Below are 22,692 nucleotides of genomic sequence, written 5' to 3' on the forward strand. Positions count from 1 at the left end.
TTTACGCATCAAGGGTTAGAAAGAGCATGTTTGATAATATTAAAACATTAGATAATATTAGAATATCTAGATTTTTAGATGAGAAATTATATTTTACTAATATTGAAAATATGGATTTACATATACTGTGTATATATCATTATGCATGATTATATGCTAAAGGTACTTTTGGGGTGGAGCTATAAAGGTGGAAGACAACTGTTAACATTACACAGTTCTGTATACCCACTGGATGTCAGTAAACAATTGTTGAATGAAAACATTTAGAGCTCATGTTAGTCAATTTTTATATTTTCCCAGGTGCACTAAAATCTACGTCCTGTCCTTTTGTCCACCGTGCTTTCTCTACTGCATTTGCCCTCAGTGACCCGATTGCCTCCATTGTAACTGAAGGTGGGGGTCCAGCTGCTTGCTGCTCAACAGCCAATAAGGAGGCAAGGTTGGTGGAAATGAAAGTTTGCTGTATTTTGGATGCTAGCAATGGGTTTGGGGGTGGGGCAGACTCCTGTCCAAAGGCTGACTCCCCTCAAATAACAATCAGTGAGCAAGAGCTTTGAGAGATGGAGGGAGGGGCTACATGTAGAAAGAGCACAGACAGTGCTGACAGTAATCATCAGTAGTGTGGTGGTCTGATCAGTGTCATCTTGAGTGTTTTCAGTACAGTTAATCTTCAATTCCAGGGTCAGTTTGTTCCAATTTCTTTGAGGCCAGCTCTCAGAATTGTGACTGCTTATGTCATGGCTACAGTCCTGTCATCTTGTAGTTAGCTTCTTCTACCTGGTGGGAGTTTTAATATCTATAAAAGCTCAAGGAATATAGCTCAGAATATTGTCTATAGCCTTTGAGAAGGAACTAAAGATCCTTGACTTTGTTCAATGACTGAATTATTATTATTTGATCTCTTTTGACTGTTTTCCTTTATTTCTGCCTTTTCTCACTTCTCTGATTACACTTGTATTTTGGCTAAAGTTTTTCCTCAGACAAAAGGCAGACTGAGGACATGGGGGCTAAGGGCCCCAAGGTTCTGCTCCATTTCACCCTGACCTGGAACTCATCGCTCCTCCTTGTCCTACTGCTGAGCAATTCAGAGCTCCTAGTTCAACTGACTTGAATAGAACTGAATTTAATGTTTCCCTTCAATGCATTTCTGATAATGTTTTTATGAGGAAACACACAGCAAGCTTCACAGAAGCTTCGCTTCACTTCAGTTCCTTAGTGTGAGCATTTTAAACCCAGTGTTCTCTGACCCCCCTCAGGTCTTTATCAGTGGGCACATGAGGCAGTGTCTCTGGGTCACCCAAAGTAAGAAAAGGCTTTCCAGGTGGCGCAAATGGTAAAGAACCCACTTGCCAATGCAGGAGACATAAGAGATGCGGGCTCAATCCCTGGGTGGGGAAGATCACCTGGAGGAGGGCATAGCAAACCCACTCCAGCTGCCTGGAGAATCCCATAGACAGAGGAGCCTGGTGGGGTACAGTCGATAGGATTGTAAAGAGTTGAACACAACTGAAGTGACTTAGAACACCATGTAAGAAAATGTCATCATGATTAGATTTCTAAACTTTCTCCCTCCGAACTTGTGGTTGACTGATCATTATTTCTTCAAGAAAGAGTTAAGATTTATTTCCAGGGGTTAGAGTAGGGCTTCTTAGCCTCATCCCTATTGACATTTGGGACTATTTAATTCTTTGTTTTGAGGGTTATCCTGCGCTCTGTAAATGTTTAGCATTATCTCTGTTCTTTACCCACTAGATGCCCATAGAAGTACCTCTCCTTCCCCATAAATGTCTCCAGACCTTGCCAAACGTTCCCTAGGGAGTAAAATTGCCCCCAGTCGAGAGCCACTGGGTTAGGGTAAAATAGTATGAAGCATTACAAATAATACATTGTGGTTCAACAAGCAATAGGTTGACCATGTGGTTGAGTTCAAAAGTGATGTGAATATATGAAATGTGAACAATCGAAAATGATTTATTTGAGAGGTTTGTGTCAACTCCAATCCACTGCTAATCAAACTGATTTCACATTGTGTGTGACTAATAACTTAAATCTTACTCCTCTCTGATCTTGTTTGTCCATGGGGGCAGAGATTTTGAGCAGTGAGATGGTAAATGGTAGGAAGGGTAACATGGAGGATATACAGACAAAATAATACATTGGTGAGGGCTGATTAACAGCATATTTTCTGCATAACCCAATACATCAAGGCTATCAGGCAATTCTATCACTTATGACATCCACTGGGAGGTGTGCCCAGAAACAGCTAACAAAAGGTAGTATGGTATATAGGAGGAGATGATTCTTGAAATCTCATTATTAAGTGGCTCAAGGTCAGCTTCACAACACATTAGCAGAGCGCATGTTTTCTGAATGAGGTAGGTTATTTTACTCTGAAGACTTCCTCTAATTGGGAAGTCTTTAAATCTTCAAACATGAATATGTTGGAGAAGGGATTCAATTTTGTGTGAGTAGAAAATAGGAAAAGATTTGCTTGACCAATATATCTCTCCTTTCCTATGAGAACTAATGGAAAAACAACCCGCCTACTCCAATGGGCAAGCTGTCCATTTTCTGAATTTATGTTAGATAGGGACTTACTAGGAATCCAAGATATTGCAAACACGACTTGGGTCAAAACTGTCAATTACATGGAGAAATTATGTACAAAATTAGGATTTTAGAGACTCAGGATTTTTGGCAGATAACTAGATTCTAAACCCCTCTGAAATCAGAATAGAGTCCAATGACCCTCTGGAGAAATCCTTCCATTAAATTTGCAATTCTTCCATGTTTGACACTGTCCAGAGAGCAAACAAATGAAGGCTCTTTTTATAAAATGTTCTTTTTCTTCCTACCTGGCCAAAATCTGTCTCTAGATTTTCTGTGGGCTATACTTGAAAAGGTACGTGTCCTGTGGCAAGTGCCATCTAGAACTTATGCTTCTGAAAATTAAAAATGGCTACTGTTTGTTGTTTTGTCACTACATATTACACCTACAGATTGTTTAAATGAGAAAAGTAGAGAAAACATATCTCATACATATGTAAGAGCATGTGTAATAGAATGTATACATTCAATAAGATGAGACATTAGATATTGCGTGTGTAAAGTGATACAGATTTTAAGGTATATATATATATATATATATGCATCATATTTATTTGTCTTATGGCAACTATGTATATAGACTTTAAAACCATTTGAATATTAGCTTTTGCATAATTGAGAAACTGCTGTCACCAGCCTGTAAGCACAAAAGCAAAAGACATTTTAGGAATTGCTTACACTGAATTGCGGGTGATTTGAAATAAATTTGTAGGAAGCTTATTAAATCTTTTCTTTCTTTACTGAAAAAAACACCAAAGATCATTTCTGTAAGGCATCGGTCTGTCAAATCTGTATAAACAAGTATAAATGTTAAAAAAAAGTAAAGAATACTAATCAAGAGACACAAGACATACACTGCTTAATAAATCTTGCCTTCAATTTATTTGTCTAGTATTACAAAGGCAGAGAAGATATCAATTAATATAGGCAAAGAGGACCCATAATTTATAATTAACTGGCAAGTGGTTTGTAACAAACAGCAGCACGGAGTCTAATAGCCGGTAGAAAAATAACTAGTGTTGATTTGTCCCTCGGCAAATTAATAGAGTGCTTATCAATGACAGGGTTACATAAAACTGCTAAATAAATAATCATCAGTGAGTTCGAGTGAAGCAGATCTTTAACAAGCTTAATCTGAACCTCTTGACATCTGTAGACTATGAAGAGATTAAATGGTAAGAAAGGGAAGATAGAGCGTGCATATTGTAAGCCTGCTCAGGAACTGTACCAGATCATGTTCTTATGTAATGAGAAATAAAAAACATTTTTATTGCAAAATTACATTGAAAAATGATTTTCATTATAATTAGAGTGAAAATTATAAAAGATATATCAAGGAAATGCTGAATTGGAATTTGCCAGATGAGAGTTTCACTACATCTCTTAACAATGAAAACACATAATTTTCGTCACTTTTGATATATTTTTGCTCGTTTGCTTCACTTTTATTACTCACCTTTGTACACGCCATGCGTTCCAACTCATATGTCACCACAGCTACACCAGCGAGCTTATTTTTGGTTATTATGGTTCCACTATCGAAGAAAATTAATCAAGATCCTATATTTAAATGGACAGTTCCATCCTGCCTTCTCAACCACCCCCAGCCACTTACATGGAATTCTAAGTTTTTGTTACAGGATGCTTCATTCCTTAAGGTTTCTCTGGTACACCATTTGCAGTGCTGTGAATTAACAGACCTGTATAACACCTCCAGCCTTTTCTCTGAGAGGTTTTTAAAGTCACCCTTATTTGTTGGTATATTACCAGTATCATACCACCTGTGTTTCTTAATTAATGAAATGAATATTCTTAAAACCATGGAGCTTTGGGAGAAATATTCTGAATCAATATGTCGTTATGCCTCAGATATTAACTTTTCTTAAAAGACTCTTTTTAAAAGCAATTTTAGGCTCACAGAAAATTCAAAGGGAAGTTGCTGAGATTTCCCATATACAATGTCTTTTTAAGATATACATAGATAAAGCCACTCACAAAAATAGGGAGATGCCATAATTCTTAAATAGAAATCTGGTTTCCAGTGGGAGATATATATATATATATATATATATATATATATATATATATATATACATTCTCAAAAGTGTTTCAGTGAGAGACAAAACATGAGAACCTGGAGCTGGAAAGTCACAGATTGCATGCCATGTGGCAGTTTTCTGCTTCCTAAGCTAGAACACGCCTGACCTCATTTCTACCTTCTTTGGACTTGGGATGGCCACCTCTGTGGGGATTCACCCTTAGATTCCTAAGTCTTTGCTACTCTTATGAACTACTGGCCAAGATTCAGCTGTAGGTATAGTAGATCACTTACAATTTATTTATAGGATATGTCTTATATTTTCATGTTAAACATCCACTTGTACCAATGAAAGCTGCTGGTATTGAGTGTGAATATGTGTGCAAATGTGTTCAGTGAACTTTGTAACTCACAGCAAGCTACTCAGAGACTTCAAATATTATTGTACATGCCAGTGTTCAGATCTGGGTCATCAGCATCACTGCTTTTCTGAACTTCAGTTCCAATTTCCAGTAACCTTTTGGACATCTCACCCTTCATGTTCCATGAGATCTTTATATTCACATACTGAAAACTGAATTCAGAATGTTGTTGTTCAGTTACTAAGTCATGTCCGACTTTTTGTGACCCCGTGAACTGCAGCATGCCAAGCTTCCCTATCCTTTACCATCTCCCTGCATTTGCTCAAACTCTGGTCCATTGAGTCAGTGATGCCATCCTACCATTTCATCCTCTATTGCCCCCTTCTCCTCCTGCCTTCCATCCTTCCCACAGAATAAAGGCATGAGCTTTCACCAAGTTTTTTTTTTTTTTTTCAAATTTAACCAACTAGGAGACATCCTTAATCTCCTTCTCTCCCTCATGTCTTCTGTCCACCCCAAATCCCCCTCCCCAATATGAATATATGTACTCTTTTTACAAAAACTTTATTTTTTGCTGTACTGGGTCTTCTTTTGCTGTGGCTTCTCTTGTTGAAGAGCATGGGCTCTAAGCATGCAGGCTTTAGTAGCTGTGGTGTGTGCTGTTCACAGGCTCCAGAGCATGGACTCGGTAGTTGTGGTGCTTGGGCTTAGTTGCCCCATGGCATGTGAGTTACAAGGGAACTATGCAACTAAACACTCTCTAATATTAAATATTAATAGGTTCCCTCCTATCTATTTCTTTTGCAACAACCTTTATTTAGGCCCTTATAACATCCTACCTGAGATTTTGTAATAATTTCTGCGATGGGAAGAGTAATGGCCCCTGAAAGATGTTCATGTCCTAGTCCCCAGACCCTGTGATTATGCTACATGGCAAAGGGGAAGTAAGATCACTGATAAGCTGATCCCAAAATGGGGAGATTGTCTTGGATAACTGGGGGAGAGTTCATTTTAACCACAGTGGTCTATAAAAGTGGAAAAGAGAGGCATAAAAGAAAGCCAGAGTGACCTGATGTAGAAAATCTCAACCTTCTGTTGCTGCTTTGAAGGCAGAGGAAAGGGTCACAAACCAAGGAAAGCAGGTGACCTCTAGGTGCTGGAAAAGACAAGGAAATGGGTCCACCCTAGAGCCTCTGTGTTGTGCTTAGTCTCTCAGTCGTGTCGGACTCTCTGCGACCCCATGGACTGTAGCCCGCTAGGCTCCTCTGTCCATGGGGATTGTCCAGGCTAGAATATGAGAGTGGGTTGCCATGCCCTCCTCCAGGGGATCTTCCCAACCAAGGGATTAAAACCCAGGTCTCCAACATTGCAGGCAGATTCTTTGCTGTCTGAGCCTCTAGGGAAGCCCAATTCATAGTGGGGACCTTTTGTGTGAGAGGCAAACGTGATAAGCACTACACTAAGAAAACGAGGTAAGGTAAAGGTAAAAGTATTAGTGACTCAGGCACGTCTGATTCTTTGCAACCCCATGGACTGTATGTAGCCCGCCAGGGTCTTCTGTCCATATAATTCTCCAGGCAAGAATACTGGAGTGGGTTTCCATTCCTTCTCCAGGGGATCTTCCTGACCCAGGGATCGAACTCAGGTTTCCTGCATTGCAGGCAGATTCTTTACCATCTGAGCCACCAAGGAGCCTCTAGAAGGCAGGCAATTCTGCCAACACCTTGGTTTCAGTCCAATGAGAACTCTGTCAGACTTGGAACCCCAGAACTGGAAGATAATAAATAAATTTGTATTGTCTTAAGTCACTAACGTTTTGATAATCTGTTATGACAGCAACAGGAAACTCATACAGCTTCTTAGCAAGTTCTCCTGACTTTACCTTCCTTCTCTTGGATCTATTTTCCATACTTTCCCCCAAATTATCTTTAAAAATAGATATCTGGCTATGACACTCTCTTACATTAAATTCTTCAATGGTTTCTTATCTCGACCAGGATCAGATTGTACTGCTTTCTCATGGCACACAAAGCTCTGCATCCTCTGTTCTCAATTTCCAGCTTTTACTCTAATGTTGTAGAACCCTTCCTCTTTTTTTCCCCTTACCTGCATTACACAAAAATACATTCTACATTCAACACATATTATCTTAATCACAGTTTCTGGAAAACACCAATAATCTTTATGGCTGCTAAGTACTTGTTTATACTCATGACTTTTGGTGGTGTGCTCATCCCTCACTTCCTTCCTGATCAATCCGCCCAGCATAAGTTTCTCTAATACTCGGTTCAATGTATGTCTTTCATGGCTATTTACACAATTTTGTTCTTAGTTGCTAAGTCATGTCCGACTCTTTGTGACCCCATGTGCTATAGCCCTCCAGGATCCTCGGTCTGTGGGATTTCCCAGGCAAGAATTCTGGATTTTTCCATTTCCTTCTCCAGGCAATCTTTCTGACCCAGGGTTCGAAGCCACATCTCCTGCATTAGCAGGTGGATTATTTACTGCTGAGCCACGTGGGAAGCATACTACTGCCCTTGGCTAGACCTGGTAAGCACCAACTAAGTTCTCTATGTAGCTCTCCACGGCTCCATGTGTCCTACAAGGAATAACTCATTTATTCCTCACAGCATCACCAAGATAAAGAGATATTATGAACTCAATTTTACAGCAGATGAAACTGATGCATAGGATGAAATTCTTACACAGGGAAGTTGAATCATATTCCCCAGTTATAAAGCTAGTATGAGGTGGAGCTGAAACTCAGTCTCAAGCAGTCTGACTCCAGAATCTGTGCACAAAGCATTACTTTGTATCTTCTCCATATCCAAAACATGGTCACCTTAGTGAACAACGAGAAGAACTGCTTTTTTGACTTTGTGGAAAGGATAAACTTAGTTAATTAAAATGCTGTTTTACTGGGGATGTTGACAACATGACACAGTCAAAGTCACTAACTCTCTGATGTCTCGTTAGCTTTGATGTATTTGGTTCATCAAACAGAGTCTTTCCAGGCCAAAATTCCATTTGCTGGAATTTTTAAAAATTGCATCTATGTTCATGAGGAATATTCATCTGCAGTTTTCTTGTAATGTCTGTTTTTGGTTTTGCTATTGGGGTAATTCTGACTTCATAAAATGAGATGGGAATTATTTCCTTCTCTTCAATTTTGTGAAAGAGTTTGTTTAAAAATTGGTATTATTTTCTTATATGTTTGGAAGAATTCAGCAGTAAATCCATCTTGTCTTGCAGTTTTGTTTGTGGGAGAGTTTTAAACTGCAAAAAAAAAAAAATTTTAATGTAATAAGATTATTAGAATTATCTTTCTCTTCTTGAGCAAGTTCTAATAGTTTCTGCAAATAATTTTTTCATTTTTGTCTAAGTGATTGAATTTATCAATATAAATTTGATATAATATTCCCTATCCTTCCAGTAGACTAAAATACTTAGTCACCTCTTCCTTTTCTAAAAGTGAGGATCTGTGTTTTCAGACACTCTTTTTTATTAATTACTCTAGCTGGAAATTTACCCATTTTATTGATTTTTTTTCTAAGAACCTGCTTTTGGTTTTACAAAACAATGACTAGTATGCTATTAATTCCATCCAAGTACATTTTTATCTGTAGGAGTTTTTGGTCTTTTTATCCTTCATGCTGCTGCTAAGTCGCTTCAGTTGTGTCCGACTCTGTGCGACCCCATAGAGGGCAGCCCACCAGGCTCCCCCATCCCTGGGATTCTCCAGGCAAGAAGACTGGAGTGGGTTGCCATTTCCTTCTCCAATGCATGAAAGTGAAAAGTGAAAATGAAGTCGCTCAGTCGTGTCCGACTCTTAGCGACCTCATGGATTGCAGCCTACCAGGCTCCTCCATCCATGGGATTTTTCCAGGCAAAAGTACTGGAGTGGGGTGCCATTGCCTTCTCCGTTTATCCTTCATATCTCTTCTTAATTCTTTGAACACATAGAATACAGTTATAATAGCTGTTTTAATGACCTTGTCTTCTAGTACTAACTCGTGTCAATTTTGGATTTGTTTTAATTGATTGATTTCCTTTGCACATCTGGTAACATTTTGCCCTGTTGGGTCCTGGTTATTTGTGTATTTCCATACCCATTTTTGTCTTTTGTTTTGGTGGCTCAGACAGTAAAGAATCTGCCTGCAATGCCAGAGACCTGGGATCCATCCCTGGTTCAGGAAGATCCCTTGGAAAAGGAAATGGCAACCCACTCCAGGATTCTTGTGGGAGAATTTCATGGACAGAAGATCCTGGTGGGCTGCAGTCCATGAGGTTGCAAGGAGATGGACAACAACTGAGTGACTAACACTGAGCTACCTGGAAAGTTGAGTTCTGGAGAGTCCAGAGGAGTACTTAGCCTAGGGCAGTTATTTCGCACTAGCGAGGCAAGCACTCTTTACAGTGCTCTGTGAATTGTGAGATTTTCAGTCTTGCTGGTGGGAATAGGCACTCTCCCAGCCCTGTATGGGCACAAGGCAGGGTTTTCTCTAATCCTTGGGTCAATTCTTTCACCATCCTCAGGTAGTTTCATCCCAGGCCTGTGCTGATAAGTACTCTGCTAAATTCTCCAGGGCCCCTCTACAGATCTCCAGGGTTCTTTTCCTGTGCAGCCATTTCCTCTTCAGCTCTCTGTCTTGCTGTTCTAGCTGCCTGCCTGTATCTCCCCACATTCCTCTCTGTCTCCTCAACTGCGGGTTTGGGTGGGCTCTGCCTGGGTGCCCTTCTCCCTATACTACAGACTGAAAACACTCTCAAAGCCCAAATACATGGCAGTTGTAGGGCTCAGTCGTTCCCATCACTGAGGGATCACTGTCTATTGCCTGATATGTAATGCCTTGAAAACCATTATTATTGTCCAGTGTTTTTAGTTGTCTCAGGCAGAGATTCAACATGATCGTTTTCTACTCCATCTTGGTAAGAAGTTATGTCAGCCTATCTTTTTGCTCATTTAGGGGCTTTGTGTTGGGGACAAAGATTCAGGACCCCAAAACTGAATGTTATGATTTGAACTAGGAAACCTGATGAGTCTGAAGTTTTCTCAACCTTCGGGACCTATGTGCACTTGCTGGGAATAAGAAATGGATGGTTTCTGGCAGAATTGGGGTGTACAAAGAAAGTGTCTAGAGAGTCTGTCCTGGTAATACTGGCCTACCCAGTGATCCCAGTTCCATTCTGTAGCACTCAGGGATAAAGCTATATAGAGGGCACTCCATGGACTTGCTCTTATAGTAACAAATAGGACCTACCAGGGGGTGGTCCCAAGATGGAGGAGGAATAGGACCGGGAGACCACTTTCTCCCTAACAAATTCACCAAAAGATCATTTAAATGCTGAGAAACTTCCACAAAACAATTTCTGAACGCTGGCGGAGGACACCAGGCCAGAAAGGCAGCCCATTCTCTTCGAAAGGAGGTAGGACAAAATATGAGAGACAAAAGAGAGACAGAGACCCACCCTGGGGTGGGAGTCGTAAAGGAAGAAAAGGTTCCAAACAGTAGGAAACCCTCTCACAGGCAGGTCTGTGGGGAGTTTTGGAATCTCAGAGGGCAACATAACTGGGAGGAAAAAAAAAAAAAACACAGAGTACGCGCCCAACTGCAACTGCCAACAGAGAAGTAGCCCAGTAAGTAAGCATCTTACTTACTTATGTCTGCCATCAGTAAGCAGGGGCTGGACAGGGAGGCAGGGGCTGCATTGCTTAGGGTATGGACGGGGCCTGGATGCCCTGAGGACAATCAGAGAGCTAATGTGAGATAGCAACCCAAACTGTGGGATCATGAGAGAGGAAAAAAAAAAAGAGAACTTTCCTGCAATAAGCTCTGAAGTGTAGCCTGACTTGCTCACAGGACAAAGGATTGAGCAAATACCAAAGGAGAGCTATCCATCTGCGTACAAGGCCCCTCCCTCCCACCCTGCCGGAGGCAGAGAGGCAGGCATGTGACAGCCAGAGCCGAAGGCAAGAGGCAATCTCGGGTCCAGAGGCTGGCATCCTCCAGCAAACTGTGATCAGGCTCCCAGTTGCTAACCATGTCTTCCTGGGATTCTGGACAGTTGACATCTACCAGGAGGGTCCCAGCCTGAGATCAGCTCCCCAGAGGAGACACACGGCACATCTGAGATGGTGCTCTAGCAGTGCACCTGGAAAGCCAAGCCATTGGGGCTGGGGAGGTGATTAAGATGCACGGTCCACCTGGAACAGTGTGCTCACCAAGCACCCGGTTGCCTGAGCTGCTCGGACTTGGGAAGGGCACAAAACACACACCCAACCGAATCTGTGCCCTTGAGGAGTACCTGAGAACCTGAACCTGAGCAGCTTACACCTGGGGAGTGCACAAAACGCAGGGCCCACTTTGGACGGTGCTCCTGCAGAGCACCCTGGAGCCTGAGCAAATGTAGACCTAGAAAGCACACACTGCAAGCTGGGGCAAACCCAGTGTCGTCCATACACTGTGAGCACTCCCCACACACACCAGCGATATTTGTTTGCACTGTCCCTTCCTCCCCACAACATAACTGAACAAGTAAGCCTAAATAAGTGACCACCTTCACCCCCTTGTGTCAGGGCAGAAATTAGACACTGAAGAGACTTGCAAACAGAGGAAACTAAAATAAATTTAAAAAAGGGAACTACTCGGGAATTGACAGGTACAACAGATTAAAACCCTGTTGTTAACATTGACCAAGCACTGTAGGGGGCCTATAGCCCTTGAGAACAAGTACAAGCTGGAACAAGGACCTATCTGAAACTGAACTGACTCCACACTGCCCACAACAGCTCCAGAGAAATTCTTAGATATATTTTTACTATTATCACTTTTTAATTTTTAAAAAAAATTTTTTATTACACCTTTAATTTTCATTTTTATAACCTACTATTTACCTTGTGTGAAAGTGAAAGTCACTCAGTCATGTCTGACTCTTTGCGACCCCATGGACTATACATTCCATGGAATTCTCCAGGCCAGAATACTGGAGTAGGTAGCCTTTCCCTTCTCCAGAGGATCTTCCCAACCCAGGAATCTAATCCAGGTCTCCCGCACTGTGGGCAGATTCTTTACTGGCTGAGCCACAAGGGAAGCCAAAAAAAGACCCTATTTTTAAAGCAAATTTCATATATATATATTTTATAATTTTTATGGTTTTGTATTTTTAATATTGTATTTTTGAGAGTCTAACCTTTACTCTAGATTTTTAATCTTTGCTTTTTTGTATTTGTTATCAATTTTGTACCTTTAAGAATCTAATCTTCAGTACCCATTTTCACTTAGGGGTGTGATTACTGGTTTGATTGCTCTCTTCCTGTTTAACTCTCCCTTTTCTCCCCCAGGTCACCTCTGTCTCCTCCCTCCCCCTTCTCTTCTCTGCTTAACTCTATGAATCTCTCTGGGTGTTCTGGGCTATGAAGAACACTTAGGGAACTGATTACTGGCTAGATTGGTCTCTCCCCTTTTGACTCCCCCCCTTCTCCTCCTGGTCACCTCTATCTCCCTCCTTCCTTTTTTCTTCTCTGTGTAACTCTGTGAAACTCTCTGGGTGTCCCTTGCTGTGGAGAATTGTTTCATCATTAACCTAGATGTTTTATCATCTGTGCTGTATGGATGGAGACGTCTTGAGGCTACTGTAAGAATAAGACTGAAAGCCAGAGGCAGGAGGCTTAACTCCAAAACTTGAGAACATCAGAGAACTCCTGATTCCAGGGAACATTAATAGACAAGAGCTCATCCGAAAGCCTCCATACATACACTGAAACCAAGCTCCACCCAAGAGCCAACAAGTTCCAGAGCAAGACACACCATGCTAATTCTCCAGCAAAGCAGGAACACAGCCCTGAACCTTAAAAGACAGGCTGCCCAAAGCCATGCCAAACCCATATACACCCCAAACTCACTACTGGCACTTCGTTGCACTTCAGAGAGAAGAGATCCAGCTCTACTCACCAGAACACAGGAGCAAGCTCCCCTAACCAGGAAACCTTGACAAGCCACTAGTCCAACCCCACCCACAGGGAGCAGACTCCACAATAAAAAGGAACCACAAACTTCCAGCCTACAGAAAGGGGACCCCAAACACAGCAATCTAAACAAAATGAAAAGGCAGAGAAATATTCAGCAGGTAAAGGAACATGATAAATGCCCACCAAACCAAACGAAAGAGGAAGACATAGGGAGTCTACCTGAAAAAGAATTCAGAATAGTGATAGTAAAGATGATCCAAAATCTTGAAAACAAAATGGAGTTACAGATAAATAGACTAGAGACAAGGATTGAGAATATGCAAGAAATGTTTAACAAGGACCTAGAAGAAATAAAGAAGAGTCAATCAATAATGAATAATGCAATAACTGAGATCAAAAGCACTCTGGAGGGAATCAGCAGTAGAATAACTGAGGCAGAAGATAGGATAAGTGGGGTGGAAGATAGAATGGTGGAAATAAATGAAACAGAGAGGAAAAAATAATTAAAAGAAATGAGGACAACCTCAGAGGCCTCTGGAACAATGTTAAATGCCGCAACATTCGAATCATAGGAATCTCAGAAGAAGAAGACAAAAAGAAAGGGCATGAGAAAATATTTAAGGTGATAATTGTTGAAAACTTCCCTAAAATGGGGAAGGAAATAGCTACCCAAGTCCAAGAAACCCAGAGAGTCCCAAACAGGATAAACCCAAGGTGAAACACCCCAAGACACATATTAATCAAACTAACAAAGATCAAACACAAAGAGCAAATATTAAAAGCAGCAAGGGGAAAAAGAACACAAAAGGGGATCCCCATAACGATAACAGCTGATTTTTTCAATAGAAACTCTTCAGGCCAGAAGGGAATGGCAGGACATACTTAAAGTGATGAGAGAGAAAAACCTACAACCCAGATTAGTATACCCAGCAAGGATCTCATTCAAATATGAAGGAGAAATAAAAAACTTTACAGACAAGCAAAAGCTGAGAGAAATCAGCACCACCAAACCAACTCTTCAACAAATGCTAAAGATCTCTAGACAGGAAACACAGAAAAGGTTTATAAACTCAAACCCAAAGCAACAAAGTAAATGGCAACAGGATCATACTTTTCAATAATTACTTTAAATGTAAATGGGTTGAATGCCCCAACCAAAAGACAAAGACTGGCTGAATGGATACAAAAACAAGACCCCTATATATGCTGTCTACAAGAGACCCACCTCAAACTAAGTGACACATACAGACTGAAAGTAAAGGGCTGGAAAAAGATATTTCATGCAAATAGAGACCAAAAAAACCAAGAGCAGCAATATTCATATCAGATAAAATAGACTATGAAATAAAGGCCACAAAAAGAGACAAAGAAGGACACTACATAATGATCAAAGGATCAATCCAAGAAGAAGATATAACAATTATAAATATATATGCACCCAACATAGGAGCATTTCAATAGTTCTAAGGCAAATGCTAACAAGTATCAATGGGGAAATTAACAGTAACATATTAATAGTGGGAGACTTTAACACCCCACTCACACCTAAGAATAGATCAACCAAAGAGAAAATTAGCAAGGAAACACAAACTTTAAATGATACAATCAACCAGTTAGACCTAATTGATATCTATAGGACATTTCACCCCAAAGCAATGAATTTCATCTTTTTCTCAAGTGCACATGGAACATTTCCAGAATAGACCACATCCTGAGCCATAAATCTAGTCTTGGTAGATTCAAAAAAATTGATATCATTTCAAACATCTTTTCTAATAACAATTAGATGTCAACTACAGGTAAAAAACTATTAAAAATACAAACATATGGAGGTTAAACAACACACTTCTGAATAACTGACAAAACATGGAAGAAATCAAAGAAGAAATCAAAATATGCATAGAAACAAATGAAAATCAAAACACAACAACCCCAAACCAACGGGATTCAGTAAAAGCAGTGTTAAGGGGAAGGTTCATAGCAATACAAGCATACCTAAAGAAACAAGAGAAAAATCAAATAAATAACCTAACTTTATACCTAAAGCAACTAGAAAAAGAAAAAATGAAGAACCCCAGGGTTAGTAGAAGGAAAGAAATCATAAAAAATAGGGTAATAAATGAAAAAGAAACAAAGGAGACTATAGCAAAAATCAATAAAACTAAAAGCTGGTTCTTTGAGACGATAAATAAAATAGGCAAACAATTAGCCAGACTCATGAAGAAAAAAGAGAAGAAGAATCAAATCAACAAAATTAGAAATGAAAATGGAGAACTCACAACAGACAACACAGAAATACAAAGGATCATAAGAAACTACTATCAGCAACTATATGCCAATAAAATGTACAACTTGGAAGAAATGGAAGTATTCTTAGAAAAGTATAACCTTCCAAAACTGAACCAGGAAGAAATAGAAAATTTTAACAGACCCATCACAAGCACGGAAATCCAAACTGTAATAAAAAATCTTCCAACAAATAAAAGCCAAGGACCAGATGGCTTCACAGGTGAATTCTACCAAAAATTTAGAGAAGAGTTAACACTATCCTACTCAAACTCTTCCAGAAAGTTGCAGGGGAAGGTAAACTCCCAAACTCATTCTATGAGGCCACCATCACCCTAATACCAAAACCAGACAAAGATGCCACAAAAAAAGAACTACAGGCCAATATCACAGATGAACATAGATGCAAAAAATCCTCAACAAAATTCTAGCAAACAGAATTCAGCAACATATTAAAAAGATCATACATCATGACCAAGTGGGCTTTATCCCAGGGATTCAAGGATTCTTCAGTATTCGCAAATCAATCAATGTGATACACCACATTTTGAAAGATAAAAACCATTATCTCAATAGATGCAGAGAAAGCCTTTGACAAAATTCAAGATCCATTTATGATAAAAACTGTTCAGAAAGCAGGCATAGAAGGAACATACCTCAACATAATAAAAGTCATATATGATGAACCCACAGCAAACATTATCCTCAATGGTGAAAAATTGAAAGCATTTTTCCTAAAGTCAGGAATAAGACAAGGGTGCCCACTCTCACCACTACTATTCAACATAGGTTTGGAAGTTTTAGCCACAGAAATCAGAGCAGAAAAAAGGAATCCAGATTAGAAAAGAAGAAGTAAAACTCTCACTGTTTGCAGGTGACATGATCCTTTACATAGAAAACCCTAAAGACACCACCAGAAAATTGCTAGAGCTAATCAATGAATATAGTAAAGTTGCAGGGTATACAATTAATACACAGAAATCCCTTGCATTCCTATACAGTAACAATGAGAAAACAGAAAGAAATTAAGGAAACAATCTCATTCACCATTGCAATGAAAAGAATAAAATACTTAGGAGTAAATCTACCTAAAGAAACAAAAGACCTATATATAGAAAACTGTAAAACACTGATGAAAGAAATCAAAGATGGCACAAATAGATTGAAAAATATACCATGTTCGTGGATCGGAAGAATCAGTAGAGTGAAAATGAGTATACTACCCAAAGCAATCTATAGATTCAATGCAATCCCTATCAAACTACCAATGATATTTTTCACAGAACTAGAACAAATAATTTCACAATTTGTATGGAAATACAAAAAACCTCGAATAGCCAAAGCAATCTTGAGAAAGAAGAATGGAACTGGAGAAATCAACCTGCCTGACTTCAGACTATACTATAGAGCTACAGCCATCAAGACAGTATGGAACTGGCACAAAGACAGAAATATAGATAAGTGAAACAAAATAGAAAGCTCAGAGATAAATCCACGCACCTATGGACACCTTATCTTTGACAAAGGAGGCAAAAATATACAATGGAGAAAAGACCATCTCTTTAACATATGGTGCTGGGAAAATTGGTCAACTACCTGCAAAAGATCGAAACTAGAACACTTTCTAACACCATACACAAAAAATAAACTTAAAATGGATTAAAGATCTAAATGTAAGATCAGAAACTATAAAACTCCTAGAGGAAAACATAGGCAAAACACTCTCTGACATAAATCACAACAAGATCCTCTCTGACCCACTTCCCAGAGTAATGGAAATAAAAGCAAAAAGGAACAAATGAGACCTAATTAAACTCAAAAGTTTTTGCACAACAAAAGAAACTATAAGCAAGGTGAAAAGACAGCCTTCAGAATGGGCGAAAATAATAGCAAATGAAGCAACTAACAAAGAATTAATCTCAAAATTATACAAGCAGCTCATGCATCTCTATACCAGAAAAAAATATGACCCAATCAAAAAATGGGCCAAAGAACTAAACAGACATTTCTCTAAAGAAGACAAACAGATGACTAACAAACACATGAAAAGATGCTCAACATCATTTATTATCAGAGAAATGCAAATCAAAACCACAATGAGGTACCATCTCATGCAGGTCAGAATGGCTGCGATCCAAAAGTCTACAAGCAATAGATGCTGTAGAGGGTGTGGAGATAAGAGAACCCTCTTACACTGTTGGTGGGAATGCAAACGATTGTAGCCATGATGGAGAACAGTGTGGAGATTCCTTAAAAAACTGGAAATAGAATGGCCATATGACCCAGCAATCCCACTGCTGGGCATACACGCCGAGGAAACCAGAATTGACAGAGACATGTGTACCCCAATGTTCATCACAGCACTGTTTACAATAGCTAGAACATGGAAACAACCTAGATGTCCATTGGCAGACAAATGGATAAGAAAGTTGTGGTGCATATGCACAAATGAATATTACTCAGCTATTAAAAAGAACACATTGGAATCAGTTCTAATCAGGTGGATGAAACGACCCTATTCTACAGAGTGAAGTAAGTCAGAAAGAAAAACACCAATGCAGTATATTAAGGCATATATATGGAATTTAGAAAGATGGTAACAATGACCCTATATGCAAGACAGCAAAAGAGACACAGATATAAAGAACAGACTTTTGGACTCTGTGGGAGAAGGCAAGGCTGGGATGATTTGAGAGAATAGCATTGAAACATGTATACTACCATATGTGAAACAGATCACCAATCCAAGTTCGATGCATAAAACAGGGCACCTAAAGCCGTTGCACTGGGACAACCCAGAAGGATGGGATGGGGAGGGAGGTGGGAGGGAGTTCGCGATGAGCGACACATGTACACCCATGGTTGATTCATGTCAATGAATGGCAAAAACTACCACAATATTGTAAAGTAATTAGTCTTCAATTAAAATAAATATTTTTTAAAAGAATACATACAAATAGGATTTACCATTTCCTTAACAGATCCATGACTTTGATCTGAAAGATAAACAATTCAACCTGAGGACCCCAAACTCACGTATGAAGTGTTGAGGACTTGGTGAAAAGTTTTACTGCTTCTGTGCAGTACTTTTTTTTTTGTCAGTTTTTACCAACTGCAGCTCCAAAATTTGTTCCTGGGCTTGACATTTTGAAGAATCATTTGCCTTTTAAATGTGTCACTCACTTTTGTCTGACTGATCTTGCAGAGTCTAGGACCAAACATTTTCAATAAAAGTTTCAGCCATTATAAAAGGCAGTATTAAGTCCTCATACCATGTTTTGAAAGGCTTTAGGTTGTTAACATTGAAATGGATGTCAGGTTTGAAAAAAAGTTGCTTTTTTTCTTTTCCTTTTTAGCTCAAAATTAATGCTTTCACTTCAGGGCTAGCAGAGCCGTGCCTCCACACGTTTCCAAACGTGCTGCTTTTCCAGGCTTATGTAACTCAACATTTGCCAGACTGTCCAGAGGAAGAGCAGAACCACTGTGGCCATCCCCAAGACTATTTTCCTGGATTGCTTCACTCTATGCTTTATGATAATTTCAGGCTTTCTCACATGTCTGGGGCTGGCAATTTCCAGGGAGCACTTTACTTTATGCTTCTTGAACGAAGTCCTCTTAGAATAAGATAGCTTTGATTTTCTCTCCTCTTTCCCCTGGTTGTTTCCTGCCACTGGTAGAAGGGTGACTAATCCCTGGTGCCTGTGAATATGACAGTTCTCATGTCCATTGATGGAGGTGTCCATCTTCCCCATGTCTGATGTCTTAAGGTACTACTATATGTACCAGGAACATCAATTTAGGACATCCTCACCTCTTAGAGAAACCCCAACCACTTCCTATGCCAAGATCCCCCATGCTCTTTGCTGAGGGGAGTTTAATCCAAGATAAGAATGTTGTTACTGCTGCTGCTGATCTCTTGAACCCTGAATAACTTAGTGAGCTTTTGTGAAACTGTTCTGTTTTTGTCTGCCCTCCCATTGCAGTTGGGCTTCCCTGGTGGCTCAGTCAGTAAAAGAATCCACCTGCAATGTAGGTATACCTGGATTAGATCCCTGGGTGGGGAAGATCTCCTGGAGAAGGAAAGGGCAACCCACTCCAGTATTCTTGCCTGGGAAATCCCATGGACAGAGGAGCGTGGCATGCTATAGTCATGGGGTCACAAAAGAGTCGGACTCAACTTAGGGACTAAACCATCACCATCACCATTGCAGTCATTCCACCCCAGACTTCAAAGGAAGTAACTCTTGAGCTGATATATGGTGGACAAGTAGGGGAAATCAGAATTTATTCACAGATTTACAAATAGGTCCATGTGACAGGAACCCATATGGGATAAAGTAGCCACCTGACTCTGGGATCTAGTTGTTCTCCTTGGCAGAGGGGCCTCACCTTTGATGGACTTCACTGCTCCAGCGCAAGTGTCTCTGCTTTCCCAGGAGGACCTGATTCTTCTGATAAATACGAGGGAAAGAAACTTTTAACACAAACCCTTAAACAGACTTAGATGTTCCTGAACTCTCAGTTGAACACACTTCTGGTTCAAGTGGAACTCCTGCTACTCTTCAAACAAATATCTTTACTAGGAATCCTCTTGGAAATGTTTAACTACCAATGGATTCCCAATGACAGTGAATTGATTCAGCCTACAGAGAGGAGGGCCATCTGGACACACCCTTAGAACTGTCAACTTTGCTGAAGATGAGGACTAGGGTAGAATGGGGGTGTTCTGTCAGTACCTTGAAGTCTCCCAAATCTAGAAAGGGGTAGTGATAGTTTTACAGGCTTACATGGTTTCCTAGAATGACTCCTGCTAAAGAATAACATTGAAAGGAAGATTGGTTGCTAGGTAACCCTATAGCATTGCATGGGTTCTGATACCTTCAATCTGGCCAGTGGGAAGATGGGCTGACAGAGGACCATGTGAAGTCAGGGTGGAGTGAGGCTGTAGGAAAAGAGGGATGGCAAGTTTCATCATAGAGAAGTTAGGGAACCATTAAACAGAGTGGGGAATAGATGTTACATGGCAAAAGCCATAGATCGGTACTTATTGGGCAATTAGGCATACCAGCGGTGAACACATGTCATGCGCAAGGTAGAGAGCTTGGCACTGAGGAGCAATCAGAGAGTAACTGACGGTCAGAATGACTATCTTTTATTGAGCCTTCTCTATGTGCGAGGTGCTCTGCCACACGCAGTTGCCTATGTCATTCTCAGAACAACTTGATGAGGCAGATGCTCTTGTTCCCAATTACAGTCACAGCACCGAGGTTGGGGCATTTACTCAGTTCACACAGCAGTGGGGCCAGTGTGTTTCTTTCCCTTAACAGCTATAATAAGTAACATCACGTTGCCTTTTAGAAGCTTCCAATCCAGATGTGCAGAAAGTATCTGTATTTAAAAAAATAATAATAATTGATACAAGGCAAAATAATCAGTAACTATGTATAAATTGCACAGACCAACGTGTACCATGGTTTTGCCAAAGAAAGAAGTCCCTTTACATTGTGATGACCAAAATGTTTCACTGAGAAGGTATGATCTGGGCCTGCCTTGAAGAATAGAAATAGGACATAAAGAGGCAGAGCTGAAGGAAGTTAAGGCTGAAGAGTGAGGAAAGTCTGAGTCCTTATTCTTTTACAGGTAAATGGACAGAGGTTTACCCACAAAGAGAATTGGTTGTATATGTAACAAGCAAATGAGCACTCATTTAGGGTGGATGTGTGGATGTGAAACATAGGCATTTGTGTAGGTGTTTCAAATATTTTATCAAAGTTGGGAATGCTGCACAATGAAGTACTGCCAAGGCTTTAATTGGACTCGTATTTACTTGGGATTATATAGAGGGCTTTCGTATTTTTTTTGCGTGTGTGAAAAAATTTTCCTCGAATGATAGCAAAAGAAGGGGAAGCTCACTATATTGAACGTGCTTTCTGATCTCCCTTACAAGCTTTTATGTAATTGCTAGAATTTCCTGAATTGGGATCAGGCCCTAGCAGCTATTGGAAGAACTTGTCACTGCCCACCTTTGTTGGGAGCAACGTGACGCTGCCCTGAGGGGGCATTGTCAACCTTCTCTATGTTTTTCATCTCCTGCTCCCTCAACCTTTAGATGGAGCCTTTTAGAAGTGCTTTTTTAGAAGTAGCATTTGTTTATATCTGGTTTGCTAACTGGATGAGTTAGCGTCTTTGGGATTCCAATACAATGGATAAAACCAAAGTGATACAGGAAAAGAGAATCGTTCAATATTTACAATACTGATGCTTTTGTTCAAACAGTACTTTTCTTTTGAATTAATTCTTGTTCTAGTTTTCTTCCACTCCCATCTATATGCCCTTGCACTAATGGCACACTCTTTGAGTACTAGAATTTGGTGGCATTTTTGACAGAATTAAATTGTGTCCACAATTATCCTGCAGTTCAGGTGGTTGCCCTTTATCAGTGTGTTGCTGTTTAAGTAAAACTGCTCATTGTCTTGGGCTACTGTATTATGCAGACTTTCCAGGTGGCTCAGTGGTAAAGATTCCACCTGTCAATACAGGAAACGTGGGAGACGTGGGTTTGATCCCTGGGTTAGGAAGATCCCTTGGAGGAGGAAATGGCCTTGAAATTTTTCTTGCCTGAAAAATTCCATGGACAGGGGAGCCTGGTAGGCTACAGTCTGGTGGAATAACAGTCCATTGGGTCTCAAAGATTGGGACCACCACTGAGCGACTGAGCATGCTTGCTCTGTATTTTGCTCTCAAGGGACAAACTTCCTCCACCTTCTAGAAAACACTCCATCTTTATTTTGCATTGGCTTAGTGCTTCACATTATAGTTTCCCTCTCTCCTCTCCATCCCTCATTAAATGATACCCAAATCTTAAAAAATAAATATAAATTAAGAAAATAAATAAATGTGAGTATCATCCTGTATCCTTTGTAAATGTGACATACAGATCACCTTTATAGGCAAGTATTATAATTAGCAAAAAAGATCCATTTTATTAGTGACTTGTTCCAATTTTGTTTTTCACTACTAAATCAGAAGAGATTTGTGAATAAATTTAAAAAATATAGTGCAATGCAGTTTATCAGCCTTGATTTTTGCAGTCATGGCAATTGCGTTTTCCATAATAAATAATATCACTACTTGCTGTATCACCACCACCCAAACCACAAAAATAAGCTGAGATATTGTTTCTCAGCTCTCCCTGTTACTTGAAAGATGTTCTGTCAATAGTTCCTTGAGTATTCTAGCCCTGGCAGGCCATTTCCTAATATTATCATTGCTCATTCACAAGAAGTAAGAAGATAGGCCTTTGGACACCCAGGCATGGTAGCCAGCACAGCCTGTCAGGGCAGGAGCTTTCACCCATCTGTTGGCAGTACACTATGGAGAGTCAGTCACCACACTGAGATCACTGAGAGTCACCACATTCTAAAGATCTT

The 22,692-nt window shown here is 40.0% G+C and overlaps 1 long non-coding RNA gene across 3 annotated transcripts in view; it reads left to right on the forward strand.

The window, feature by feature from the left end:
• LOC139185770 (uncharacterized) overlaps window positions 1–22,692 on the forward strand; it is a 595,360-nt gene that overhangs the window by 541,840 nt on the left and 30,828 nt on the right. For 2 of the 3 annotated variants that reach the window (XR_011569254.1, XR_011569256.1), the window contains 2 exons: window positions 301–439; window positions 7,452–7,555. This is a non-coding gene — a long non-coding RNA (uncharacterized lncRNA). Of the gene's footprint in view, window positions 1–300; window positions 440–7,451; window positions 7,556–22,692 lie in introns of those variants that run through there. The other variant, XR_011569255.1, reaches the window with a different exon arrangement.

Source organism: Bos indicus, chromosome 11 (genome assembly GCF_029378745.1).
Source record: "Bos indicus isolate NIAB-ARS_2022 breed Sahiwal x Tharparkar chromosome 11, NIAB-ARS_B.indTharparkar_mat_pri_1.0, whole genome shotgun sequence".
NCBI classification, from domain to species: domain Eukaryota; kingdom Metazoa; phylum Chordata; class Mammalia; order Artiodactyla; family Bovidae; genus Bos; species Bos indicus.